The sequence below is a fragment of the Nannospalax galili genome, unplaced genomic scaffold, assembly GCF_000622305.1.
Source record: "Nannospalax galili isolate Female #2095 unplaced genomic scaffold, S.galili_v1.0 scaffold72, whole genome shotgun sequence".
NCBI classification, from domain to species: Eukaryota; Metazoa; Chordata; class Mammalia; order Rodentia; family Spalacidae; genus Nannospalax; species Nannospalax galili.
In genome coordinates, this window is record NW_008336933.1 from 85,000 (window position 1) to 93,456 (window position 8,457).

An 8,457-nucleotide genomic window follows, 5' to 3' on the forward strand; every position below is an offset into this window, starting at 1 on the left:
CTAATTTATTTTTATTTTATGTGTACATATATTGGCTGCATGTATTATAAAAGGAACCCATGTATGCAATACCCTCAGAAGTCAGAAGAGGGTGTCAGATCCCCTAGAACTGGGGTTATGGATGGCTATTAGCCACCATGTGGGTGCTGGGAACTGAACCCAGGTCCTCTTGCAAGAGCAGCCGATGTTCATCACCACTGAGCCATCTCTCCAGACCTTGTCTTTAACTTTCTTCTGGTAAAAGAAGATCCCTCAAGTATTGTGCTTCCACTTTTTGAGATGTAGTGGGGTTTTTTATCGTATGTGTGTATGTACACGTAAATGAAGGTGCACCTACAGAGGACAGAAGAGGGTGTTGGATACCCTGGAGTTGGAGTTACAGGTGGTTATAAGCTGCCCAATGTAGGTGTTAGGAACCAAAAACAGGTCTTATGGAAGAGCAGCAAGTGCTCTTAACTGCTAAAACATCTCTCCAGCCCCAATTTTTGTTGTTAGACAAAAAAAGGTCTGGGTTGAATGATGTTGCAGTTGTTAGAGTTCTAGCATCTTTGTCCATACAGTTGAATATATAATAACAGCAGGTAAGAATGGAAATCATAGGGGCCGGGGAAATGGCTCAGTAGGAATGCTTGCTATGCAAGCCTAAGGACCTGAGTTCAGTTCCTCATCACTGAGCAGTCAGAGTAGGGTAGAGAAAAAAAAATCCCTTGAGCTCCCTGGCCAGCCAGTCTGGACAAATCTGAGTTCCAGGTTCAAAAATAAGGTGGAGGGGCTGGAGAGATGGCTCAGCAGTTAAAAGCATTTGCTGTTCACTCACATGGCAGCTCACAGCCAGCTCTCCAGTTCCAGCAGATCTGGCCTCCATAGGTACCAGGTGCTCATATATAAAAAATAAAAAGGTGAATCTTAAATAATAAGGACCCCCCCTTCACCTGGGAGGCAGAGGCAGGTAGATCTCTGAGATTGAGGCCAGCCTGGTCTACATGGTGAGTTCCAAGCCTGCTGGGGCTTATGGGAAAACCCTGGTCTCAAAAAGACCAAAAAATTACCTTCTTCCTCTTTAGTATTATTTCTCTCTCTCTCTCTCTCTCTCTCTCTCTCTCTCTCGCTCTCTCGCTCTCTCGCTCTCTCACTCTCTCGCTCTCTTGCTCTCTCGCTCTCTCTGCCTTTTTGAGACAGGATCTCCCTGTAGCCCCAGCTGGCCTGGAACTCGCTATGTAGACCAGGCTGGCCTCGAACTCATAGAGATCCTCCTGGCATGTGCCACCACACCCAGCTTCTTTTCTTTTTATTTTTTTAAATAAACTCTTGTATATCCTAGGCTGGCTTGGAACTCCCTTAGTCGCTAAGGATGACCTTGAACTTCCAATCCTCCTGCTGGTATTACAGGCTTGTGCCACCACACCCAGTTGTTTATGCTGTGCTGGGAATCAAACTCAGGACTTTGTACATGCTAGGTAAGCACTCTACCAACTGAGCTACATCCCCAGCCTCAATATTTTCTTTGTCATATGATACCATGTGTGCACAGGGTCAGAGCCAGAAACACGGAGGCATCCTTGAATTCCCATCAACATTAGATACAATCAGTTACTGGGCCCTATTGATCTTACCTCCTCTGCATCTCTCAAATCTCTAGATGTCCTCCAATGTCACATTGATTCGCTCACTGTTGCTCACTGATTCTCCCAGTTCCTCTTCCTCTTATCTTGTCATCCCTTCCTACTCCTTACCTGCTAAAGCAATTTTAAATACAAGTTTATTCATATTATGCCCTGATCGAATGCCTGCGACAGCGCCATATGAATGTTTTAACGACAAGCCGCTCTTAGCCTATGGTTCTGGTTCTTTTTCATATTAGGCCCAATCATGAACCCTAAACTCCAGTACCAACAAACTCCTCAAGGGTCTCGGAGTCATCCAAGTGGTTGCCTCACCTCTGGGCCTTTGCACACTGTGCTGGATAGCTTTAGTGTCAACTTGACACACCTGGGTTGAGGACACCTCAGTTGGTGAATTGCCTTCATTGGACTGGCCTGTGGCCATGTCTGTGGGGCATCTTCTTGATTATTGAGTGATGTGTGCTGGATAGCTTTAGTGTCAACTTGACACACCTGGGTTGAGGGAGCCTCATTTGGGGAATTGGCCTGTCACCAAGTCTGAGGGACATCTTCTTGATGAGTAATGTGGGAGGGCCCAACCCACTGTGGGTGGTGCCACCCCTGGGCAGGTGGGCCTATGTTGTATAAGAAAGCAGGTTGAGCAGGGGCCAGGGGAGCAAGTCAGTAAGCAGTGTTCCTCCATGGCCTGTGCTCCAGTTCCTACCTCCAGGTTCCTGCTGAGTTCCTACCTGGGCTCTCTCAGTGATGAACTGTGATGCAGGAGATATAAGCCAAATAAACCCTTTCCACCTCAAGATGGTACTGGTCAGAGTGTTTTGTCACGGCAATGGAGAAACAAACTAAAATACACGTTACTTCTTATAACAGCTTCCCACACCTTTGTTTACCTTCCCACATTTTTGTCATCTTTCAAAACATAACTCCAGTGTCACCTTCTTAAAATAGTCTTCCCTGAGCTTCCAATCTAAGTCAAACACTCTCATCTGCATTTTCCCCAAAATATCTCATGTCATCTGCTATGTTTTAACTGTGAAATGTCCCCCATATGCTCTTGTCTTTGCATACTTGGTCCCCTGCTGGTGGTGCCTTTTTGGAAAATTGTGGAACCTTTAGGAGATGAAGCTTCGCTGGAGGAAATGGTTGGGGTAGGGGGTGCACATTATATCCTGATCTTGCTTCCTGGATGCAAATACAATGTGGCCACCCAATTCACACTCCTGTTGCTTGGTCTTGCACAATACGGTAGACTGTATCTCCTAAAACTGTAAACCAAAACAAACCCTTCTTCCCTTGTTTCTCCTAGGCATATCAATAGGAAGAATAACTCATATAATGTCATACCATATAATCTGACAAGCATGCATTCCTCCACCACTGCAGACCCGATGGTATCACTATTACTCAACTGTGAGTTCTCTGTTACTTAACAGTCACTCAGTGTTAGCGACAAGTGAAGAGGGCTGGGTGTGGTGGCACATGCCTGCAATCCCAGCACGTGGGAGACTGAGTTTGAGATCAACCAGACTTAAAGAGCCAGACCTTGTCTCAAAAATAAAGGTAGAAAGGGACAGGTTGCCTTTTCTCTTCCCAGGGGTCAAGTGAAATTCAGCCCCTTAGGCAGGTTCCCATAGTCAGAGTTTTCCTAGGTACACGCAGCAGGAAAGTGATGCTAGCTCTTGAAAATCTGGCCCTTTCTGCACTTTAAATTATACCAACTCCCTGTGACAGACCATACAGGTTCATCAAAAACCATTTCTTTTCGTTTCCCTTCAAGTCTTTTCTTCTGAGGCAGCGAAACGAAATTCCTGACTTCTGATTTTCTTTGCATCTAATAATGACTGGTTCTGACCAGTGAAATTTCAGCAGAAGGCCCTAGGAAGTCCACCTTCCATGAAACAAGAAGCAATCCTTAGTTTGAGAAAGTTCTTGGCCCCTTTGACCTTCTGTTTCCTTCCAGCCTGAAATGAGATTATGGGGCTTCGTGGTACAACAGCCATTTTGTGACCACAAATCCAACAACCTTGAAAATGAAAGGCAAACACTGGGGTTGGAGAGATGGCCCAGCAATTAGGAGCACCAGCTGCTCTTGCAGAGGACCTGGGTTCAATTCCCAGCACCCACACCGCTGCTAACAACCATCCAAAACTCCAGTTCCAGGGGAATCCAACACCGTCTTCTGATCTCCACAGGCACTGCATGGCATGGCACGGGTACACTTACACACATTCAGGCAATACAGTCATACAAAGAAAATAAAAATAAATTAAATATTTTAAAAAGATATTTAACCTTTTGCAGATACAACTATTTGCTGAGATTCCTTGAATTCATGTACAGTATAAATAACCAAGCTAGCTTCTGTTCATTGAGCACATACTGCAGACCAAGCACAGGGGCAGGATGTGATGATGGTTCATGATGTCATTGTCAGTCAGCTCCTGTGACATATAGCTTTCCTCATTCTGACGGGATCTTCTTTGAGAATAGGGGACCACGGTGTGGAAAAGTCTCAGTGGGGACAGGGCAGGTGCTCCCGCTCCCAACCACCGTATTGTTCTGCAAATAACACCAGTCATTTAATCTCGACTTCTGGAAGGTAGATGGCATTTCCACAACCTGAAGCCTTTTACCCGAGAATCGTGAAAACAAGAGAGCTTAGCGGATCATGAGGCTTATTGTCACCTGTCCACAAAGAAAACAGGCAAAACCAGATGAAATGGTCTGACGGGCAAGAGCTCATGGAAATCTGAGCAGGCTTCCCTTCGGCGAAGCCTACTTGTCTTTGAAATGCAGTCCCCTAAGCAGGGGCAACGTGAGAAACGCGCAGGTAGAATGAATTCTTGAGAAATTTTGGCGCTGTCAGCTGGTGCTGTGAGAAGGGACTTGGAGGGAAAACCAGAGAGAACGTGCAGCAGTGGGTCCTGAAGACTGGTGAAAATCGCCCCCTAGTGGAGAATTTCAGGATTGCAGAGAGAGGCGTGACTCTGGCCTTTTTTGTTTATTTGGGGGAAATTTTTCATGTGTACTGCAATGGTCTGGTCAATCTTCATTACGTACTTGACTGGATTTAGAATCACCTAGGAGATACACCCTTGGGTGAGTCTGTGAGGCATTTCAAAAGAGGATTAACTGAAAAAGGGAGACCAAGGCGGCCTGTGGGTGGCACCATCCCATGGGCTAGAGTCCCCAACTAAATAAAAAGACAGAAAACAGAGGAAGCCACCAGAGCTTTGGCATTCTTTCCTACTTCCTGGTCCACCCAGATGTAAGCAAAGAGCCTCAGGATCCTATTGCAACAGCTGAGAGCCACGCCCATCCCCATGCATCCCCTGCCAATAATAGATTGTTACCCTCAAGCCTGAACTAAAATAAATCCTCTCCCCTGCCCCCTTAAGTTGCTTCATGACAGGTATTTGGTAACTAATATATGTACTGAATATAGATGTTTTCTTATGTGTCCTCCAAACAACACCAGATAATAATTATCCACATAGAACTAGTGTGCACTAGGTATTATATGTCATCTAGTGATGGTTGCAGTCTGTGGGAGGATCTGTGTGGGTTGTGCAAATACATTTTATATAAGGATCTTGAGCCTCATTAGAGTCTGGCATCCAGGTGTGGGCAAGGAAGCCTCTAGAGTCCAACCCCATAGATACTGAGGGATAAGTATATACCAAAACTGGAGGAGCCTTAGAAAGAGCAGGAGGAAGAACTACATGCCTTTAGTATTTCGGGAGAAAGACAAAGCCTCCTTGTTAGACAGGACAAGAAAGGGTGATCCTCGCATGGTAAGCAGTAATGTCACTTGGGTTTCACTGGTCATTAAAAATGACACCATATTCTAGACCAGCACTACCCACAAATGTGAGCCACACGTGTAATTTTACATTTTTTAGTAGATACATTTTTTAAGTAAAAAGAAATACTTTTAATAATAGTGTACCTAATCTAATGTGCCCTAATTCATTTTAGCAGGTGATCATTTACTAAAATGCATGAAGTCTGGAGAGAGAGTTTTCTTGGTAAAAATTCTTGCCACACAAGTATGAGGACCTGAGTTTAGATCCCCAGCACCCACAAAAAGCTAGACCTGGTAACATGCACCTGTAAAACCCAGCACTGGGGAGGCTGAGACAGAAGGATCCCAAGAACTTCCTGACTAGCCATTCTAAGCAAACCAGAAAGCTCCAGGTTAAGTGAGACCCTACCTGAAAAACAACAACAACAACAACAATAATAATAATATGGAGTATGACAGAGGAAGACACTGGACATCAACCTTTGGCCACTCCACATGTGTAAACACACACACATATACATGCATACACCATACACATATACAAATAATTTAAAAACACACACACATGCAACCATTTGCCTCCCAATTCTTTTCTCTATTATGTTCATTTGAAAAAAGCTGAAAAAATAAGAAAAGTACAAAGAAAAAAATTAAACTATCCAGTGCAGAAATAACCATCGTTAAACTTTTAGCCCCAGCACTCAGGAGGTAGAGGCCAGCTGGGGCTACAGAGACACCCTGTCTCAAAAAGACCAAAAATAAAATTTAATATGTACACTTCTAAATATTTCTTTAAAGATTTGGGGGTTGTTGTTTTGAGACAAAGTCACCCTGTAGCCACAGGCTGGTCTGGAGCTCACTATGTAAACCAGGCTGGCCCTAATCGCACAGAAATTCACCTCCCTCTGCCTCTCGAGTGCTGGGATTAAAGGCACTTGCTATCATGCCAGGTAAGACTGATTTATTTTTATATGTGTAAGAGTTTGCCTACATGTATGTATGAGCACCACAGGCATGCCTGGAGCCCATGGAGACCAGAAGAGGGCGTCTGGTCCTCCGGAACTAGAGTTAACAGGCAGTTGGGAGCCACCATGTTGGTGCTGGGAACCAAACCCTGGTCTTCTACAAGAGCAGCCAGTGCTCTTAACCACTGAACTAGCTCTCCAGCCCCTATGCTTCTAAATTTAAGTGAACATATATAAAACAAGCTGAGATTCTATGATGTATACAGTATTGTTTTGTTTTTCATTCCTGAAGGAGTTGTATGATGTCCATACTGAGGTCATCTTTTTCTGCACAGTCAAAAAATCAATTGTTTTCAGCATGTATTTGAGAGCATTACCAACCTCTCAGTCCCCAAAGTTAAATAAGTGTGATCTCTTTCCTGTCCTCTGTTATCTGTATCTCTGTCACCACCTGCCTGTGCGATGTCTTCATCTAACTCATTTCCCACTTGCATTACTGTAAGAGTTGCCTCTTACAGTCTCTTTTGTCTGAAACTATTTTGTTGATCATCACAAGGCAAATTTTTGTTTTTCTCTTCTAGCTGGTGGTAACGTGGGAAACAGGTGCAATGAGGGGTTTGGCACCCAGCTTTGACCTTCTCTTTTGGAAGCACATGCCAGGAAAATCTGTTCCTGCAGTGGGAATGCAATGACATGTCCTTCACTTCCTTGCCTTCCAACCATCCCTTGACAACAAAGCAAAGTAGCCTCCCCCAATCCTAAAGGTAGGAATGCTTCACGATAACACCTGATAGGGCTGTAGACAGCTCAGTGGCAGATGCCTGTCTAGCAAGTGTGAGGCCCTAAATTCAATCCTTAGTAACACAATAAAATTAAGTTGTAGGAAGTTTAAAAAAAAGAAAAGATATTTAAGCCAGGCATGCACTTCTGTAATCCTAACACTCAGGAGGTAGAGACAGAAGGATCACAAGTTCAAAACTAATCTAGGATACATAGAAAGTTCCAGGCGAGCCTGGGCTACATGAAATCCTGTCAAAAAATAAAATCTGAATCCTATAGAAGAATTTTCTCTGCTTGGCTGTAGTTTGTCTGCCTGATGCTCCCCCTTGGTAAATGTGTTGATTTACTGCTTTCTTTTCTTCTGTGACAATACAAGTTCACAGACCGCCTGCCATAGTAGAACACAGAATATTATTCAGAGCAATTTGTATTTCTGGGCCATAATCACTCATAATTTGGTTCAGAACATTTTTTTCAGTCTTGGGGACTGAACCTAGGACCTTACATACCTTAGGGAAGCACGCTACCCCTAAGCTATATCTCCAGCTCAGAATAAACTGTTTTCTTGTTTCCTTTATAGCACCATGGCTATTTTACATTGACAACCAAGTCACTGACTATTTCAAGGCTTTTAGAAATAAATAAAAGTCTTGCTTGGGGACAATGTTGCAGGTTATAGATGGAAATCCTGTATGATCTGGCATTGTGAGGAACACAGGATCTCCAGCATGTCAGTCCACACACACTACCAGTGTCCTGGAGTAGCAGTAAGAGGTCAAGGGTGACGCAAGCCCCCCCCCCGGGGTGCCCTTCTAAATTGCTATGCCCACAAAGGACCATTTGGAGACTAACATATATAAGACGTCTAAGGTTTTGCTTACTGTTGTTAATGATTACCTTCGTCCTCCTTTTACTGGTGAGCTCTGTCTCTGTATCAAAGTGGTGTTTCTCCTTCCAAATGCCACCTCACTGATTCAGCCAATGATTCATACAAGCCAATGATTCATACCAGCTGCTCAAGCAGATTGCCTGAGGAGGACCTCTGCCCAGGATAGTGCTGCCTTTCAGGAAGATGCTGAGAGGATGCAGTTCTGGAAGGATTTCAACATCTGCAACTGCATCAGGAACCTTGCTTGAGCTTGGCTGGTGTCACCAAATAAACACAGAAGGTAACAAGAAGAGACACTAGCAAATTTGTCCATGACTTCAAAGGATTCACCAAGGATGAAGAGGGTGTGAAATCCACAAGAAGAGACACTAGCAAATTTGTCCATGACTTCAAAGGATT